Below are 19,726 nucleotides of genomic sequence, written 5' to 3'. Positions count from 1 at the left end.
TTAAGATTTTGTTTTTATCGTAGCTTTTCTAAACAGCCCTACATTATGTGGCCTTGTCTGAGAGCTCTCCTCGTAGTAAATCACAGCATATTTAAATAGCTGCCTCAGAAATAAGAAAGTATGGCTGAAATGAGCCAGGATTTGAACATAAATTCCAGACAGTAAAAACTGTTGACAACAGCTTGGCATCCAGATATTGTCTTTCATCAAAAGATCTAAAAGGGCTTTTTAAAATGTACAATTACAACATAATGGGTTTCCATTTTGTATCAAGAGTGATCAAAATATAAAAGATATACAACCATAATATTCAGATCTCTATTGTTGGGTATTCATGTTCATATTCTGATTCATGTTATTGATCTAAATATGGGTTTAGATGGCAGTTTGCATTTGAGTTTGAAAGTGATCTCACTTCCAGGCCCAAAGATGACAGGGAGAATTTTCTGTGAGCATAAAAAACATTTTAAAGCCTACTTTATTTAGTTTAGCCCACTGATATCTGTGCTCTTAAATTTCTTTTTTGCTTTAAATAATTTGACTTTACTACAATTTGTAGTCGCCAGCTAACAAAGCCCTATGATGCTTAAGCTAATATTGTAGCATCTTCTTCAGAAGCAAAGCTACTATTAAAGTTATTCAGGCAACATTACAGCAACAATAATGAGAAAGGAAAAAGGACATAATTCTTGGTTAAGCATGTAACATAGCAGTGCTGATGTGTACACAACAATGCACATTTCCTCCTACAGTAAGTATTTTAGGTGAGCAAGAGTTCACATCCTGTTGGAGAATGGGATTATGAGGTACATATCTCTTAATTAAAGAAACACCGTTTCACTAATAGAGCTGACAGTGGGGATAGATAACTCATGCTCTAATCTTTTCCTTTTGAAACTGTGGACTGATAGATGTCAAAGATGAACACATTGACCTAAGGGACCTCTCTGCTTTGCCTATGTACTTTGTCCAGTTTAATAGCTCTCATGTTAATATTTTGGCACTTTTCATCCAGAAAGTTTGTGGATTACAGTTTTAAAATGTTTCTAAAATTTGAGACCTATCTCCTGAGTACCTGCTAACTCCCTTAACTTTTTCTGTAATTAGAGAAAATACCCATGGGAGTTAAAGATAACCTTTCCCCAGTGGTACTCAGTTGTTAAAAACCCTGTTGGAATCATGGGCAACTGAGTGATGCAGAGTGATCCTGTAGTTATACAGCAGCATGCAGGGCTGAAGCTGGCCTCCCTGTTTGTTACTGGGTTTGAGGAAATGCAAAGATGTCATAAAGTTATTTCTGTTTCACCCGTCCCATCTGGCCTTATGCCAAGAACAGCTTGGAGAATCTGGGCATGACTTGTACAGCAACATTTACTTATGTGTAATTGTTTGTTGCAACTCGTAGTTCCTCTTCAGTTAAATATTTAACCTATGGGTTGTAACAGATGCTGAGATTCATTGCTTTCCACTATCTTTATTTTTCATTAATAAATTAATAAAATAATTTTATACATGGATTGTGTAGATCTTAAAAAAAGTAAAAAATTTATGTCTTCTACTGCTTACTTAGTTTGCAAGTCCTGACATTCTGTTGGAGCCGTGACATCTGTTTATCCCAGTGCATGTTTACAGTGCAACCTAAATGGTTTAGAATAATCATTATATGAAAAAAAAAAAAACATAGATTTCCTCACTCTGAACAAAATTTATAACTATATGAAATGGCAGGTCTTATCCTAACTCTGATTCAATATACCTCTATTTTTCCTATGACTGAAGAAACAGAAAGTTCTTGTGGGTCTTCTGCAGATTGTTAAATGAACTATCCTACAACCATTTCTTCCAAAAAAAAAATGTGTGCTCCAAGATGCAACAGTGATATATACAAAATGATAATAACAGCTGCTTGATATGATATTATTCTAGGAATACTCTATGAGTGTATAAATAAAGATTGCATGATGACGCAAATCTCATCTAGTTAAAAAATGAAACAATGGATGAACAGAGTTGTACAGACTTCAGCTCATGTTATGGGGCTGAGCTAGTTAATTTTGCAGTTCAGTTCTAGTTCAGGTGCTGCCATCAGTTCTTTCAGCTCATTTAAACAAAAAGGCAAAATAATCATTCAGGTTCACCTCAGATTTGAGGAAAAGCTCCTGCTCTTGCATCCCGATTCCAGGATGAGTTAATCATACATAAGTAATCAGATTATAACTTATTGAATATAAGTAAAATTGATAACTGATTTTGAAATTTTAATTAACTTTACACAGATTTAATACTTATTTAGAAATTTTTATCAGTATTAAATTTTCTTTGCTGTTCTTCATGTATTATTCACTATTCCACAGTCATAAAATATTGTTAGTTTAGAAATTAGACAACATGTATGCAACTATTGGATCATTTTAAGGTTAAATAATACCAAGAGAAAGAAACTTTCTTGAACGTTATTTATCTGAACAACCCTTTTGCATTCACAAAATAGAATAGACTTTGAACCAGACATATTACTTCAGCTTTGTCTTTACCTGTCTTTTGAGCATTTTAGGTGTTCTACGTTATAAACAAATGGTATTAAAAATAATAATAAATAAATAAATAAAATATCTGTACATACAATAATCAAATGGATGCATTACATTGAACATGCCTTGAAAAATAGTTTAGAGATTATGCCAACTGGCACTGAAAGACCTGAGTGACAGAGACTGAACTCTCTTTTCAAAACTGACTCCAGGTCAGGCTTTTCAAGTCAGAGAAATTATGTTCTCTGGTGAGCAAATCAACACTTAGTTTTGTCTGGTTAATTGCTCATCAGTTTTTTTATCCTGAATTATAGATTTCCTCTTAAAGACCTGTTGAAAGATTTGCAGGTAACAAGTTGGGAGCTACATAGATTGCCACAGAATAAGATGGCAAGTAAAGAGACTGGGATGCTCCTCCTCTCTGATGAAATTCAAGCTGTGTGCTCTTTTACTCTACCTTCTGGCTTGTGGTACTATGCATTTTTCTCACTAGGATCCTGAATTTCCTATTGTCAAACCCTTTTAATATGGTAAACTTGGTTCAGACTTCTTGCTGGGTGGTTTGACCAGTAGCAGACCATGTTTGAAGTTCAGGCTCTGCAAGTGCATGTTCTTCAGTCTACTTTAAAAGCCCAGCTGCAGAGATTTCACCTGGGTGAGCAGTTCACCAGCTTGTCTGGGTGTGTTCATGAGCAAAATGGTAGATTATTATAGTCATGTGTGAACAGGGATAAGGGAGATTGGAGGTGTTCTCAGTGACACTTGTCTGAAAGATAAATGAGGGCAGGATTTAACAGAGAAAATGAAATTATTTAAATAAAATCATGGAAATGTATAGAAGTTGTATCAGAAAGGTGTTTTTGTTTCTTTGTTTTTTCAAATACACAGTATAGTTTTGGGTCAAAAAACAAAGACCCACTTCACAATTGAATTACAATAATCTAAAGTTTGGGTGGTTCAGTTGGTTCAAGTCAGCACCAAACAGAGATGCCTGATCTCCAGAAACTATGTCTTGTAGACAAATGCCCACCTCTCCAATGTCCATGTTCGTCCTGAGCAATATTTCTGACTTTTCTGGCTTAAATCTGGAAAGGTCTTGTAATTCTGATGTTGAATGAAAAATATCTTAAGTTCTTCCAGCATTCACTAAATAGGGATTATTTGTTTGTTTGTTTGTTTGTTTTTGACATAGCTCTGTTATAAGGGTGGATGTCTTGTGGCTTTGAAATTGAATGACACCTACATGGTAAATAAATACATCTTGGACAGGTGTAAGCCAAGCTCTTGCTTCTTATCAGCAAGACTTAGATTCTCAAGGATGAGATTTTTATACTTAATTAATACCTAAGCATTTGATTAGGAAGTTAGTGGGCTTTTCAAACACACCTAATCATCTAGCTCTTTCTGTCTTCAGTTCCCAAGTCTGAGGACCATCATCTGGAGTGTCATCTGAAATGACAAGTGTTTGTGGTGTTGTGACATAAACGATTAGTATTTATTTGATTAAAGTGTAGTCCAATGTGTTCTCTCACTAAATCTCCAGTTCTTAGTTTCAGTTGTTATTTCCATTTCCTATTGCTATCAAACATTGTAACTGTGTTCATTCAGCAACTTTTTTTATGGAAGGGTAAGAGGGAGAGTGGTTGTTTCAGATATAGGTCTATATTTTACAGAAGATGCTCTGGCTTAGGAAGAGTTGTACTACCTGCAATGACTGATCCATTTCAATGTGTGTTAAATGTATTAATAGTAAAAAGTGTTTAAACAGATGCCTCTCTCAAGACTAGAACTTCTGAAGGTGATGGACCTGTGTAACTATATGGGTTTGGCACCTGTATTCTTGCAAATGAGATATCAGAATTTACCCTAAAAACTGTGTTGTTCTAAAGCTGCAGGTAAAGCTTAATTTGCATGTTTTTACATCCCAGAAGACAGAGCATAAGTGATAGTCTTAGTAGCAAGGCCAAAACCAGGAACAGCAGATCAACAGACAAACACACAGTGTGCTTCACTGCTGAGTTTACATGATTTTAAATACATAAATGTATTAATGAAACATTTGAGTATAAATATATGTTTATAAACTATACAGTCAGAAATATTAATCACACAAGTACATAAATTAGAATTGTGATGGTGTCTAATTGATAGTCCTTGACAGAAGATATGGTAACAAATAAACATGGTAAAGACAACTGAGTTAAAAATGGCTTGCCTTTGAAATAGGAAAAAGAACAGCTGAACTTGCATTTCTGGATTTCAGCAGACTGTTCCTTATTTTTTGTCTCCTAAGTACAATTTCAGCATGGTCTGTTCCTGATGGTCTTACCATGTGCGTAACAATATGTTTGTGAGCACTTGCCCATCTCCATCCTTCAGCCAGGACAGACAGAAAAAGCAGTACACGGTAGATACTGTGTGACTGGTGTCAACTGGTGCAAAACTAAAGAACCAGAGAAAACTTTTCAAACCAGGGATATAGCAGGCTTACAAAAATGACTTTTTTAAAAGTAATTACAAATAATCAGAGCAATAAGAATATTCATTGCTAATGATGAAAGTTGCTGGTAGAAATATGAAGCCCTTTTGCATCAGTGCTTCAACAACTTAAAACTGTTGAAGAAGAAGGTGAGAAGGTTAATTATTGCAGCTCAGTGTATCTTGTTCTGAGATAACCAACAATAATTTCTGCTGAAGGGAAGGTCCAGGCAAGTCATGTAAAGGTGTGGATCTATTTTTCTCTGTATCTGTACATAAATCTTGGTGCTCTTACTGGGAGCCTGATAATCAAAATAATATACTTTTATAATATTCCCTTCTTATTAATATATCTCTAAGATAATATTCCTAAGATAACAGGAAACTTTTCTGCCTCTCCAGAAAACCCATTGTGGCTTCCTATAAACTCTGAAGACACTTACTGTCCCCTGATACTGATGTTCCAGACAGAGCTATTAGTGCTGAGCCTCCAGACAGAGAAATTGAATTTACAGGCTCATTATTTAAAGGCTTCAAAGAGTTGAAGGGATGGAGAGAGTCTGGCATGGAACAGTATACTTTTCCTGATTTCACTTTGCAGAAATTAAATAAACATTTACAAATAAAATCATGAAAACATTTATTTTAATTAGGTGCATAAGCATTAGCTGTTCATTATATCCTCCCACTTGCACATTGTGGGGAAGAACCATTTATCTTCCAAGAGTGTGGAGGTGAGGCATTTAATGTTCATTAGGAAGTCGTGGATCCTTGGAGAGAAGCTATGAGAGGAGTATACAATATTATTATCATTATAAGGTGTATATAATAGTATTCTCTTCCTTTATTCTACTGAGAAGTGATGATTCATTTTCAGTATAATCCATCCCCCACTGAAAAGGTCAAAGCTAATTGCTATCTCTCTATTTACTGTCTTGGGAAGCAGAGGTTTCTTTTGCTTCATCCAATACACAAGGAGTAAAAGACTGAACAAGAAATCAAGTTGTCAAGAAATAGGGCATATACAGTGAACAGTGGAAATCTTACCGATGAAGTGTACCTCCTCCAACTGTTTTCATAGCCACATTTTTGTTGCTAATAAGTTGAGCTTGGAAAGAGGTTATAAATGCTAATGTTAGATTTTTGTTCTCCTTGATTCCTTGCAGAAGGACCAATGGCAATTAAGGGAGGGGACGAGGAAGAGGTTGCTTTGTTTGAAATTGTTTCCTTCAACTTTGCAAATATCAAGAGAAATGAGCATGCTGTCCTCTTAAGATTTAGGAGTAGCCTTGACATTTAATAATTAAAATGTGATGGTGCGAGGTCTTTTGCAAGGTTCTTTAGCAGTGTTTTCAGACATAATTAAAAAAAAGGGGGGGGGGGAGGAGGGGAGAGGGTAACAATTTGATTAAAATTAGCTGCTCCGAGTTACTTTCTGGATGTTTGTTGCCTTGACTATTGTGATGGTACTTTTTCACTGTCTGGCTGGTATTTTCATAGAATTTTCCAGACTGCAGAAAAGCAGATTTGCTCGAGTGCATTTCTCTCTTTACAATAGTGGGAAGGGGAATTATATGACCATTTTTCCATTGACTGATTCATTTTAAGATTATTTTCCTTTGCTTTGTATCACATTAGCTCTTTTAGCTGACTACAGATCTGGTAGACCTGGGCTTAGCAAAGGCATATCTTGAGTATTGAATCTGTAAAGTTGAAAAGCAAAGAAAATAGTACATTACTTTCTTGAGAAGCCTCAGGAGGGTTAGAGAAAGAGTTTTCAGGTGCTGCATTTTCACTTCCCATTGTAAATGTAGTTAGCTCTCTTAAAAGTGAACTATCAATGAAATGACCTCTTGCTAATCTATATTTATTCTTCTTTTGAGGCTTTGTCTTTGTTCTATTCAGTTTGTAAGTCAAAAAATATCACACCATTGCTAACACTGCAGGTTTAGCCTACTATCTGAAAATCAAGCTGGGCTTGTTCTGCTTCACTACAGTAGCACCCACAGCACAAGCACTCTGGATCTGGAATTTATCAGGGCTTTTTGTTTATGTTCAAGACAAGTATACACGTGACCTAGACTTCAACTTTTACAGTGCTGACACTATAGGAAACACTTCCCTTGTCAGTAAATTGATATGTCAACATCAGTAGTTACAACACATAACCAGTGGCAACTTTTTTCACTGTTTCTCTGGTAACTTTTTTAGATACTCTAAAATAGCTCCCTAAACAGCTGAAATGTGAAAGCTCTGCTGAGGAGTTAATTCCTCAATAGCCAAAGTATAAATAATCTGCAGCATAATCCGCTATCACATTGTTCTCATTTCATGACAGTGATATGTATGGTGCACACACTCTATACACATGTTGGCTTTCAAAAACATGTTATGCTCTGAGGATCTTGCAGCAAAACTGTCATGAGACATATTACATGTATCCTTCCTTTACCCAGATGCTATGCATGTCCTTTGCTACACATATAATCACAATAAACAAGGCTGTGATTGCATCCCCCGAAAAAATGTGTTTGAATTTTTGAGGATTTTGTAAATCTATCAAATCTCTGGGTTTAAGTTTGTTGTTTGCATCTCCCTGTGGAAGTCTAGGGAGATAAGAAGAGAAAACAGTGATTTAGCTGCACTTGGGATTCTCGCCAGTCTTTGTGAGATGGAAAATTCCTTCCTAATTCCATATCTGACTTTAAATTTGACCCTCAGCATGTGAGCAAGATAGACCAACACACACACTTCAGAAAAGAAAGATTCTTTGTGTCCTAGCAGGACACTGGTGCAATTTTTCCAAAATCCTAGTCTGGCTGCTGCCGACCAACGAAGCTTTGTCTTCCCTCAAACATCCTAGAGTGTGTGGGTAAATTGGGCATCAGAAAAAAAAGAGCTGTTCTCCACCTCCTTCAGACTGTCAACAGAAACCTTGAAATATGAGATTTGGTTGTAGTCTTCATCTCAATGCAGTTACCAGAAAAGATGAGTTTAGTGAGCACAATTCAAAAAGCCACTGGTCACCATGAGAGAGTTGTAGTTTACATATTCCAACATTAGTGACCATTTATACATGAAAATTATATTCTTCAGTGATAGCTTTTGTGTTCTTCTCAGTTTTTAAAAAAAGCAGTTTTATTTTGCTCTCTAGATGAGTAGTTAAAAATATTGAGTAGACTCAAAATGAGACTGATCTCCAACTGATCTCTATAGAAATGCCCCCATTCATTAATATAATGTCTTTAAAAAAACTTTGAGATTTCTCTATAAATTAGTTTTGAATCTCTCCATAAACTGCAATTTTCAAATGTGTTTGCTCATATGCCTTGGAGAAGTTCATTTGGTACTCTACACAGTCGCATTTACCAAGTCTGCTTCTCATAATTAGAACGGGATGGGGGAGGTGGGGGACACAAGATGATTCATGTTAATTTCAGTTTATCCTTACTGATTTTTAGAAAGAATGCTAACTTAATTAATTTCATTATTGTATCCACATTGATATTGGGGTACAATGCCTAAAATTTCCTTGGCATTACTTCTTTAGTAATTATTTAACACCTAGATACATTTGCAGTTCTCTGGCCCTTTGGAATTTTCCCCGTTTTCCATGAGATGTTCAGTATCAACATCAGTGGTTCGAAGAACTCCTCATACAGTTTATGTAAGACTCCAGGCCTGTTGATTTGAAAACATTTAATTTTAGCAGATCTCATCTCACATCTCTTTTTATTACCTACAGTGAATTTTGTTGGGCTGACGTAATATGGGATGATACATTCTCCAGCTTCATTCCAAGGACAATTTTGTCCTTGTGCAAAGGACAAAATGTTTATTGGATATTGCCGCCTTTTTTGGATTGCCATTTATAGTTTTATCATCCACACCTAGCAATGGGCACATGGCCAGTCCGAAGTTTTTTCTAATATTTATGAAAATATCTTTTTTCTCTCATAAAATTCTGTTAACTATTAGTATTTCCTTGAATTTATTAAGTTCCCTCATAAGTTCCCTGCATATTTTGTCTTATAAATTGTTATTAACATTTACTTTCCCCTTTCTTCCATGCTGCAGATAAGTGAGTTTTACTGTTTTATTGCCATCTTCTAGCCCAGACAGCTTCTGGTTTAGTATAAATATTTTTGTGCTTAGAAGTGCATTTTTGGCTTGTGATTGGATACGCTTAGCACTTTATTTTACATTTCCCATTTGATTTTACACTACCAGTCAATTGGGCTAACAATCATCCTAAACTTTGGAATTCTGTCCTGTTTAAAGCTCCAAGTCTATATTTTGGAACTGATCCTCTATTACTAATTGATGACACATTCTGCTTGCACGTGGTGACTCTACCAGCATTATTAGTACCTAGGCAATTGCCACTTCAAGGCAAGCAGTTACACCATCTACTCCACCAGAAACACATTTGTGGCTGATCTATTCTAGCTTTGACAGGGAAGTGTCTCATTACCACAGGAGCCCTGGTAAACTTAACAGTCATTTTGTTACTGTACACTTGAAAGATACAGCACATAATTTTTAGCAAGAGTACAGCCCTCATTGACACAGTTTATTTCAAGTTAGCAAGGAAATTTTAATAAGAAGTAAATGATAATAATAAGAAAGCTTTCACTCAGGAGATGAGTAAAAAGTCATTAGGAAAGATTCCAACAAGATTCCAAATGGAGGCAAAAGGTTGCCAAAAAAACAATTTTTATTTATTTATTTATTTATTTATTTATTTATTGTCCTATACCGGCTGCTCATTCTTATTCTGTGTTGTTTGTTGTTGGATCACAGCATTTCTAAAATGTCATCAATGAAGATGCATTCTGATCTTCAGGTTTATCTTTGGGTGGAAGAAACCATGGGTCATTCCCTTGTTTTGCATTTGTATCATTGCTGGAGAACAGAACCCTAAACAAAGGGGTGGGGCACTTTTTGAAGCTTAATAATGGGCTGTCTCTTGCCTCCCTCCAGTTCTTTCCCTGAGATTTCCAGAGGGCAGAGATAACATTTCTTTCTTTCGGGGATTTATAGACTGCCATGAATAATTATAGGAGCAACTCAAGACCAAGCAGTATGGTTCTCCTTTTGTAGGGAGAAAAAACCTCCCAGGTGAGGGGAAAGTATGGCCAAGAAATGGTGAACATTGATCCTTGAGGGTTCCTTCCAACTCAGATAGTCTATGATTCTATGATTTGTTTTATGACATGAGCTCGCAAAGGAGTCTGTATCTTTCACAGTGACTCCTGTCACCAGAATTGCCTTGTTTCCCCTACCATGTAGCTAATGAAATCACCCACTGACTCTAGAGAGGCTGAGAACCATTCAGTGATAGAGTGAAACCCCGTGGATGGGGGCAGGGTTTGGGGTGAATTTGTGCCCATGGAAGCCATTACTGGAAGTAAAATGCATGTCTAAGTCTGGCCCTGTCCTGGCATGCCTTCATTTGCTATGTTAACCCTGACAGCAGCACCACCAGTCAGAATAATTCCTTGTTATAAACAAAGATATATGCATAAATATCTAGTCAAGGTAGGAAATGTGTTTATTTTTATTCTTACTTTTCTATTGTATTCTTTTCTTTTTCCACTTGCTTAAATAAGCACCGCAGAGCTTTCTTTTTTTTTTTATCACGCTCCTGCTCCTGCATTTTTCCAACCCAATTAGGCCATTACCACGGCTAAATGAGGCATGGAGCCTCCAAAAGTCACACCGTCGTCCCGGAGATGAAGCGCGTATAGTTGCAGAGTTGGCAGGCAGGTGAGGTGGATGGGGCTCACTGGAGTGTGACCCTGACTGTTTTTGTGTTCCAGAAAGATCACCTTCAGAATGAGGTGGGGAGGGGAGAAGTCAAATCAAAATATTACTTTAAAAGAGCACCGTGCTCTCTAGGGGTTGTGATGTTGTGGTCAAATGATGTGGCTGTGTTTGGTCAGGATGCACAGATGATCCTGCTTACCTCGTGCCTATGTAGATTCTTTGGGCCAAAGTACTCAAGGCCCAGTGGCTCCTTTGGCAGGAGTGCAAGCTCACAGCTCCCTATCCACAGTCTTTTCTGATTTCTGAACAACATGGGGAGAAAAAGGGGGCTGTGAATGTGAAGACTGTGAAAGCCATCATATGTCTTCCTGGGATTCTGACATAAGTTTTCTCCTCACTGGTCAAGAGCCCCACTCCTGCCACAGCCTGCCCACAGGCCTGTAGTACTCCTGAACAATCCCACTGCGTAGGGGGACGATTGGTACAGCAGCCAGGCTCCAGCTGACAGTGTTTGGGTCATTCATACTGTGCCAGCTTCTGCAGTAAAGGACAGCAATATTCAGCACTTTCCATGACAGCAAAAGACTAGATTTGATTCTATCCCCAGGCTGCTGGGAATTTTTTGTGCTAGGTATGGAAAGGATGCAGAGGAAAGGGTTATCTGTCCTGCAATGATGCACTGATAATCCTTGACAATCTTTCTTCAGTAATGAATTGGAAAAACTTATGTGTCTAACAAAAGGGGGAAAAGGGCTCAATTGGAAAAATAAGGAATGCAAACTCTAGCAATTAGACTCACCAAAGACAAGCTTGGGATCCCCTGCTTTATTTCAGAGAGGAACGCTAACAGAAAGGATGATTTTCTGTCCTATACTGTTTTAAACACATAAATTTTTGTGTGCTGAAAGAAAAATAATACTTGCACTTTTATGCATTCTGTTTTTGTACAGTGAAGAGTGGATAAAGACCTTAGCTCAAAATGCAGATTATTTTAGAACTGGAATATTTTCCCTTGTCCACAGCTTCACCTTAGTTCTGCTGCCTTCACTCACACTGAGCAAGATGTTGATTATGTTATTCTAGAACTGACTTATGTGATATTCACAAAACTGCTTAGGATATTAATCAACTGTTAACTAGTGGAACTAGAAATATTTATTGAGACACTAATGCTATAATTGTCTAGTACAGTATTGTTGAATCATATATCACTGGGTACTGCAGGATCTCACACCAAATGAGGTATGAGGTCTCAGACCAAATGAGATGCTGCTTTGAATAAAGATGGCAATTTCTATAACTCTCATACATTACAGGGCAGAAAGCATGCATCTGTAGGATTCAAAATTAATTCTGTAAAAAATCTTTAGCAGAATATTGAAAAAACATTTGAATTAGTCCTCCTCATTTTCTACAATTAATCATGGAAAGTTTCATTGCAAACTTGTAAAAAATATAGTACATCCCTGCAAAGGACAGGTGGAGCAATAGGGGAGAGCTATTCTGGGTGCTTGCACATTGCTGCTTTGGATTTGGTACTGCCGGTACTGGCTGCATGTCATGGGTCTTTGTTATCTCATTGACATCTTTAGCAGGGAAGTGGAGGTCCACAGAACCAGCCAGCATTTCTTAGGTGAATAATATAGTCATAGAAGATAAACAAGTCCTTGCATATCACTTTGATCTTCCAGTGCATTGCACATGAAAATAAGGGTTATTGGTCGTATTCAGGGAACAGCATGTAGTGTGAAGTATTGTATTCCACCCTGTGCTACTGCTGCCATGAGACATGCTAGCACAAGCCAGCTCTGCAGGGTTGAGTCAGCAAAACCTGCTGTTCTCTCCCTGTAGGACTACAGCAAGACATATGCCCGTCTGTGTCAGTCACTCACCTCTCCTCATGCCTACATTTCTATGGTTGATTTTCTTCTTTGCCTTCCACTGATCTATGTTTAGTGAATTTCACGGCTTCAGCAGAACTTCTGTCCTTGTTAGAGTCCAGTATTTCTCATGAACTTACCAAGACTCTCTGTATATTGATCATACTTTCCTTTCCTGGGGACATTCTAGGTCCCTATTCATCACTGCCTTCTTTAATGGGAAGAGGTTACACATAGTATACAGGCAAAATAAATACAAAAATGGGAGAGTTTTTTGCTATTAGAATGAAAGGAGAGAGAAGAAAGCTGGAGAAGGAATAATTATTCGGTTTAAAAAATCATAACAAAGAGAAAAAAGGCAATGGAAAAATTGAAAAGGAAAAAAAAAAAAAAAAAAGACATCCTGGGTCCTGGGACAGTAGAAAACTAGAAGTGTAAAGGAAAGAAAGTGTAGGGGGAAAAAAAAAAGACCACGAAAAATCTAAAAGAATTTATTAATAAATCATGCTGGACAATGATAAATTAAACCATCCAACAAAAAGAAAGTGTTTATTTGTTTTTAATAAGAGTACAAATGAGAATGGAGCAGCCAGCCAGGGGCTACTTTAGCTTCTGATTCATCAAACCACTAAAGTACATGGTAAGCTTTTAGAATCTATGAAATTTCATTAAAGTCAATCTCACTAAAGTTGAGCACATACTTAAGTGTTTTTTCTGAATTGGATTTATGTTGAAATTGGCTCAGAATTACAGTTGTCCTTATTATTTGGTTCACTGAGGATTCTGCAGGGGAAAAAATGGGATCAAAAATGTGTTTTGCTTCAGACTGAGAGATTTTTTTTTTTTTAATCAAATAAAATTAAAGGAAATTACTAGGCAAAATATGTTTCTCCCTTGGAAGCAATTTCACTAAGGTGAATTGGGAAAAGTGTTCAGTTCTCAAATCTGATTTATATTTTTTTTCCTAGACGAAAGTCTGAATCAACCTTCATTCAGCTGATATTCAGTTTGACATCTGACAGTTTCACATGGAGGAAGCATAGTTGCAAGAAATTTCTGAAATAATTGCTAGCCACTCTTACAAGTCAAGAAGACAAGTCCCAGATGAGAAAAGTGATTGGAGTAAGGCTACCCAGTCAGGAGAAAGAAGCAGGTATCATGTCAAGGACCCTTGCCCATGCCACCTCTAGGTAAACATCACTTTTGACAAAGCCATACCAAGTTGTTATCAGAAATCTGTTATCCTACTTAATTTTAAAGTTGTACTTCACAGACAGATTGACATTTCTAGTAGCTTGCAACTGATGTAAATGTATCATAGGAAGTTTTGTAAAGAAATTTGCTGATACAACCCAGATTCTTCTCATATTTATTTGGATGATCCAAGCTTATTTTGCTCCTGCTATTTTTAAAGGAATGATCAAAAGCTGATTAACTCAGACAAATACAGAAATATACTTATGTTTTTCCTTATTCTAATGTTCTTATTCTATTATTTCATGTTCTCTGATATTTCATCTTGCTAACCAGAATATCTTACACTGGCCAGTCAGAAAGTGTGAGATCTCTTTTGAATGACACTTCACTACATCATGTAATTTTAACTACTTACAGACCACTGAGTACTTTGGCATCTCCTATGCCACTCTCCAATTCTTTCCTGCCTCATGACATAGCACAGAAAGGAAACCATTTAAAAACATCTAATCCTTTTGACCAGTCCTTCTAACCAGTTATTTTCTAAGCAGTTGAAAGACAGAAAAAAAAAAAAAAAAATGTAGTAGGGTACAAAGCATTCAAAACTTGATAACAAGGATATTTACTTCTTATTCTAAGACAGATTAAAGTAGCACAGTTTCAGAAATTATGTTCATGGAATGGCGTTTGTTCATCTATGAGAACTGATCCGAAGTGTCTTTTCATTTGCCTGTAGAGAAAAGCATCTTAAGAAATGCCTGATGCAAAGTGTATATCATGATTGTATTTTTTAGGGGCATGCATAACAAGGAAAAAAGATTGTGCTAGAGGAATTGAGCTCTCTTCTCAACCCCAGCCATGATTCTTTTAGGAAAGGAAGAAGATAAAATCTGAGAAAGATGGAGAAACTTCCAGTTACCTACATAGTGTTGTTTTGTAGGACAGTGTTGGAAGTTTCTGTGGGCTGTGAACACAAAACACATTTACACATTTGTATCTTCTAAGGACAACCCCAGAAAAGCTATTAGGCCTGCAAATTAGGAATTAAGAGAAATTCAGTTGGGTGACACTTGCTGGCAAAGCTTAGATGCAGAAGAAAAGGCTTGCTTGAGATGCAGGAATGTATATATAATATGCAGGAATGCAAGAAACCCTGAAAAGCACACAGATTGAATGCCTGATTCTTTCACCTGCAGGCAGAAGTGTGAACTAATCAAACTTTAAAAAGAACATCTAGTGCCATCCCACAAAGTTGTAATGTCCTCATTCTGCAGAGCACCACTCAGGCTTGCTTTTTCCATCTGTCTAGGATTGTCTAGTAACCTCCCAAAAATATGGGTTGGGGTAACAGAGTTGTCACTGGACTGCACGCTCTTTAGTATGGTTGGTGGGACTATCTTTAGAAAAAAGAAAAGAAAAATTGGAGAGATCAAGATCATTAAATATATATATATCTTAGTAAAATACTTTACCTCTCATTTTATGGTAACTTTTAAGGGTCCCAATCTCCCCTCTAAATGAAGACAAAAAACATAGAATCATTCAAGTTGGAAAAGACCTCTCAGATCATCTAGGCCAACCCTTAGCCTAGTACTGACAAGTCCACCACTAGACCATGCTACAAAGTTCTACATCTACAAGTCTCTTGAAGGCCTCCAGGAATGGTTACTCAACCACTTCCCCGGGCAGCCTATTCCAATGCCGCACAAGCCGTTCAGCAAAGAAATTTCTCCTAACAACTGACCTGAACCTCCCATGGAGCAACTTGAGGCCATTTTGCCTCATGAGCTGGTGCTTGGAAGAAGAGCCTGATACCCATCTCACAACAACCTCCTTTAAAGTAATTGTAAAGTACAGTAAGGTCTCCCCTGAGCCTACTTTTCTCCATGCCAAACTTAGCTCCCTCAGCTGCTCCTCACAGGACTTGTTCTCTAGACCCTTCACCAGCTTTGTTGCCCTTCTTTGGACACACTCCAGCACCTCAATGTCCTTCTTGTAGTGAGGGGCCCAAAACTGAACACAGTACTCGAGGTGCAGCCTCACCAGAGCTGACTACAGAGGGACAGTCACTTCCCTAGTCCTGCTGACTACACTATTTCTGATATAAGCCAGGATGCTGTTGGCCTTCTTGGCCAGCTGAACACACTGCTGGGTCATGTTCAGCCAGCTATTGACCAATACCCCCAGGTCCCTTTCCGCAGGTCAGCTTTCCAGACATTCTCTCCCCAGCCTGTAGCATTGCATGGGGTTGTTGTGCCCCAAGTGCAGGACCCAGCTACTTGGCCTTGTTGCACCTCATCCCATTGGCCTCACCCCATGTGTCCAGCCTATCCAGATCCCTCTGTTGAGCCTTCTTGCCCTCGAGCAGATCAACACTCATGCCTAACTTAATGTCATCTGCAAATTTACTGAGGGTGCACTCAATCCCCTCATCCAGATCATTGATAAAGATATTGAGGAGAATTGGCCGCAACAGTGAGCCCCAGGATCACCACTAGTGACCAGCATCCAGCTGGATTTATCTCCATTCACCTCTTTTGGCCCAGCCACACAGACACTTTTTAACCCAATGAAGCATACATCTTTGAGCAGTCAGTTTCTTCAGGAGAATACTGTGGGAAATGGTGTCAAAAGCCTTACTGAAATCTAGGTAGATCATATCCACAGCCCAAATTACCTATGATTCTCAGGCTATTGTTATATCTAAGTAATGTTTTCACCCACTTTAAACAACCTACAAGATGGTAGATTTTTAACAAGAGGAGTTGGAATCAACCAAGTTTGTCTTGCCATGACAAGACAAGAGAAGATCAGAATCTCAGGCATAGAGAGGAAAAACACAACAGATGCAGAACACATGAATTCACTGGCACCTAAAATCTCTAAATCTGAGATTGCTTGAGGACCCAGTGCAGCTCCCAGCATAAATTATGGTAACAAATAACTGGTTGGTTCATGACAACTTCCCAAAAGGCTGGAGATAGGCCATTGTGCTCTTAGAACTCCCTAAAACCTGGAAATTGCTTGCAGCCCTGCACAGGGGGGAGCACAGCAGAATGCTTTGCTTGGTAGGATGCTTTGACATCCTCACTCATTTCAGTGTTCTCTTTTATACGCACACACACACACACTTTTTTTTTTTACTATGATTGTGCTGACACAGGAACAGGAGTGGAAAGATGAAAAGTTGCAGAATTGTCTTATTCCCTCCTGGAGTTTGCTTCAGAGATTTGTGGTATGTCTTGCAGAAATGAGGTTTAGCTCTTATTGCAGAAAATTCTTACACTTCAGAGGAATGAAGACATGTCCTTGAGGTCCTTGGAGCTGCTTTGCAAGCTAGCCTGCAACCTTGCCGATGTAGAAATGGCTCCAAAAACAAATGTCACCCACCACATAATTATCCACCAGGCTTTCATGGTTCAGAAGCCACTGGAAGACCCATGTCTGCTGACATCTAATGGTGTTAGCTGAGACCATTAAATGCTCTCAGCTAAAAACCAAAGTATCTCTCTGAGATTTTTTTAAATGAAATATTTTTGGCCTTGTTTTAGCTTCTCTAATGCCAAATGTGATTTTGATATATATATATTTTAACATGTTTTTTCAGTAGTATAATAGGATATTTGCATCCTGATTCCTGCCAACAGAGTTCCATCCAGATATCACCCCCTTAAACTAATAGCAGGGCCTGGAAACACTGTCCTGGAGATCCTGTGCTGATAGTCTTGATGATTTCATAAAGTCTCATTCTTAGTAAAACTTCTAGCATTAATGTTTTTTATTTAATTTGAAACCAAATGTGTGTGTAGTGGTTTTTAAATGGAGTAATTATTCTGGACCTGAATTCTGCTTTTCACACCACTTGTCTCTTAACTCTCCAAACTTTTCTGAGGTTGAGATCCCATTTCTGAATCATGTCACTTTACCAGACAAAAATCTCTCTGTTATAAGGGGAGGTAAGGATCATTGCTTTTAACATTGGTAAAAATTATTTTATTTTCACTTAACATTTTTCTTCTTTAAGGACAGAACAGTTTAATTCCACCAAGTGATTTCAAATACAGCTCTTCTGTTGGAACACACTAGCAATCTTGTTTTGATTATATCTTTGATGTGTTCATTTTGACCAAACAGGTGCAAAAATGCTGTGCTAATGCCTGCCCTGGTGATATATATGAACAATTTACTTCTTCTCATACTATCATGGTACCTCAGAGCTAGAAGTCTTGTCTGGTCTCAGTACTGTGAAGTTTGTTGCCCTGTGTCCATCATCCATTTCTCCATGGAATGCCCTTCTTCAGCTGTATAGAGCAATGAGATTGGACACAAACTTGACCACATTTATCCTCTCTAATCTCTGTTCTACCTGAATCTCTTTGACATCCATTGAGGGCAGGCATGTTGCTCAACAGGACTCTAGTGGGTAAGTGATGAGCTCGACTCCTCCAAACCAACCAACACCACAGCTCTGGAAAAATCTCACCTACAGGCTCTGCTTACCGTGGAGCATCCAGGCCTCACAAAGGCAGGGCAGACTGGCTAAGCAGGACTATGTGGCAGTCCAAGGTCTTTTGGGGTCTGTGGATAAGGACAGGCTTATTGCCATGGGACACAGCCAGGACCTGGAGTCTTTCCCAGCTCCCTGGCTCCCTGCTGTAAAAAGGTCCTGCAAGCCCAGGAGACTTAGTGGAGCTTGGGTATGTTGGCTCCTTTTTGGCAAGCTTGCAGCACCCAGGTTGACCACATGCAGTTCAGCAAGTTCTACCTTTGTTCTGAATGGGAGGGAAAAACTTCTGAAAGATGAGAGTTTCTTCTGAGATTTCAAGGCCTTGTGGATATAAACAGGCTCAACTTTGATTTGTGTTCAGCTGATGATCTACCGTAAGTTAACAACGTCATGCTGTTCCAAAAAAGACAAGTGCCATGCTGAGATGTATAAACAGGGCTGTAGCCTGCAAGTAATCCTACCACTCTGCTCAGCTCTGGTAAAGGCCCAGCAAGAACACTATGTTCATTTCTGGGCACTAGTCTACACTAAGTATGGAGACACACTGGAGAGAGTTCAGAGGAATTAAACAAGAATAATTGGAGATCAGGAAAGCATTGTTTGTGAAAAAGGAAAAAAAAATATTAAATGAATATAGTTTGCTTGGTCTAAAATAAGGGGATATAATAAGAGGAAGGGAATTCAAATTTCAAATAGGTGATTATAATGAGGAAGGTGCTAATATGTAATAGACAGGAAAAGAAGATAGGCTTAAGCCACAACAAAAAGCATTCAAGTTAGATGTAAGGAAAAAATTGCACTGGAAAAGTAGAGGAAGCATTGGAATAGGTTGCTCTGGCAGTCTGACACAGCTCCTTCCTTGTAAGGCTTTAGACAACATACGCTGGGACTAGTACAAATATTGCTGTGCCCATCCTTGGCTAAGGGACGGGCTACATAACCCCTTGAGATCCTTTCCTACTCTGTTATTTTATGAACTTGAGAAGCTGCTGTTTAAAGTTGTGGTTCATTCCTGTTTGAAGTAAAACTATGAAAGTGCCATTCATATTCTTTTCACACAAAGAACAAACTGAACATTTCTGAATTTTCTGCATGATTCCTGACAGCCAGATTCAACTAGCAAAACAGCGCCAATTGCTGCAAATCTCTCAAATACCTGTGCCTGTCCAAGGGAACCTCCTCTTCTCCCTCAGGTAGTGTTTCTGCCATGACAGTAGTGTCCCATTGTCTCCTCCTGTTCCTGGAGCCACTTTAAGTTTCTCCACTGAAGTTTAGGTGAGATAACTGCTATTTTACTTCCACTTCCAAAAGAGTTTAAAATCAAAAAGTCTGACAAAACACAAGGAAAAAAAAAAAAAAAAAAA

The 19,726-nt window shown here is 38.1% G+C and overlaps 1 protein-coding gene across 3 annotated transcripts in view; it reads left to right on the top strand.

Moving 5' to 3' along the window:
* CASR (calcium sensing receptor) overlaps positions 1 to 19,726 on the top strand; it is a 76,623-nt gene that overhangs the window by 9,831 nt on the left and 47,066 nt on the right. The window contains exon 1 of one of the 3 annotated variants that reach the window (XM_035314316.1): positions 5,551 to 5,828. The exons of the other annotated variants lie outside the window; for them this stretch is intronic. The gene's annotated coding sequence lies outside the window, so the exon portion shown is untranslated. Of the gene's footprint in view, positions 1 to 5,550; positions 5,829 to 19,726 lie in introns of those variants that run through there. 3 annotated transcript variants of the gene reach the window in all.

The sequence above is a fragment of the Oxyura jamaicensis genome, chromosome 1, assembly GCF_011077185.1.
Source record: "Oxyura jamaicensis isolate SHBP4307 breed ruddy duck chromosome 1, BPBGC_Ojam_1.0, whole genome shotgun sequence".
NCBI classification, from domain to species: Eukaryota; Metazoa; Chordata; class Aves; order Anseriformes; family Anatidae; genus Oxyura; species Oxyura jamaicensis.
This window is presented reverse-complemented; position numbering and strand designations above follow the sequence as displayed.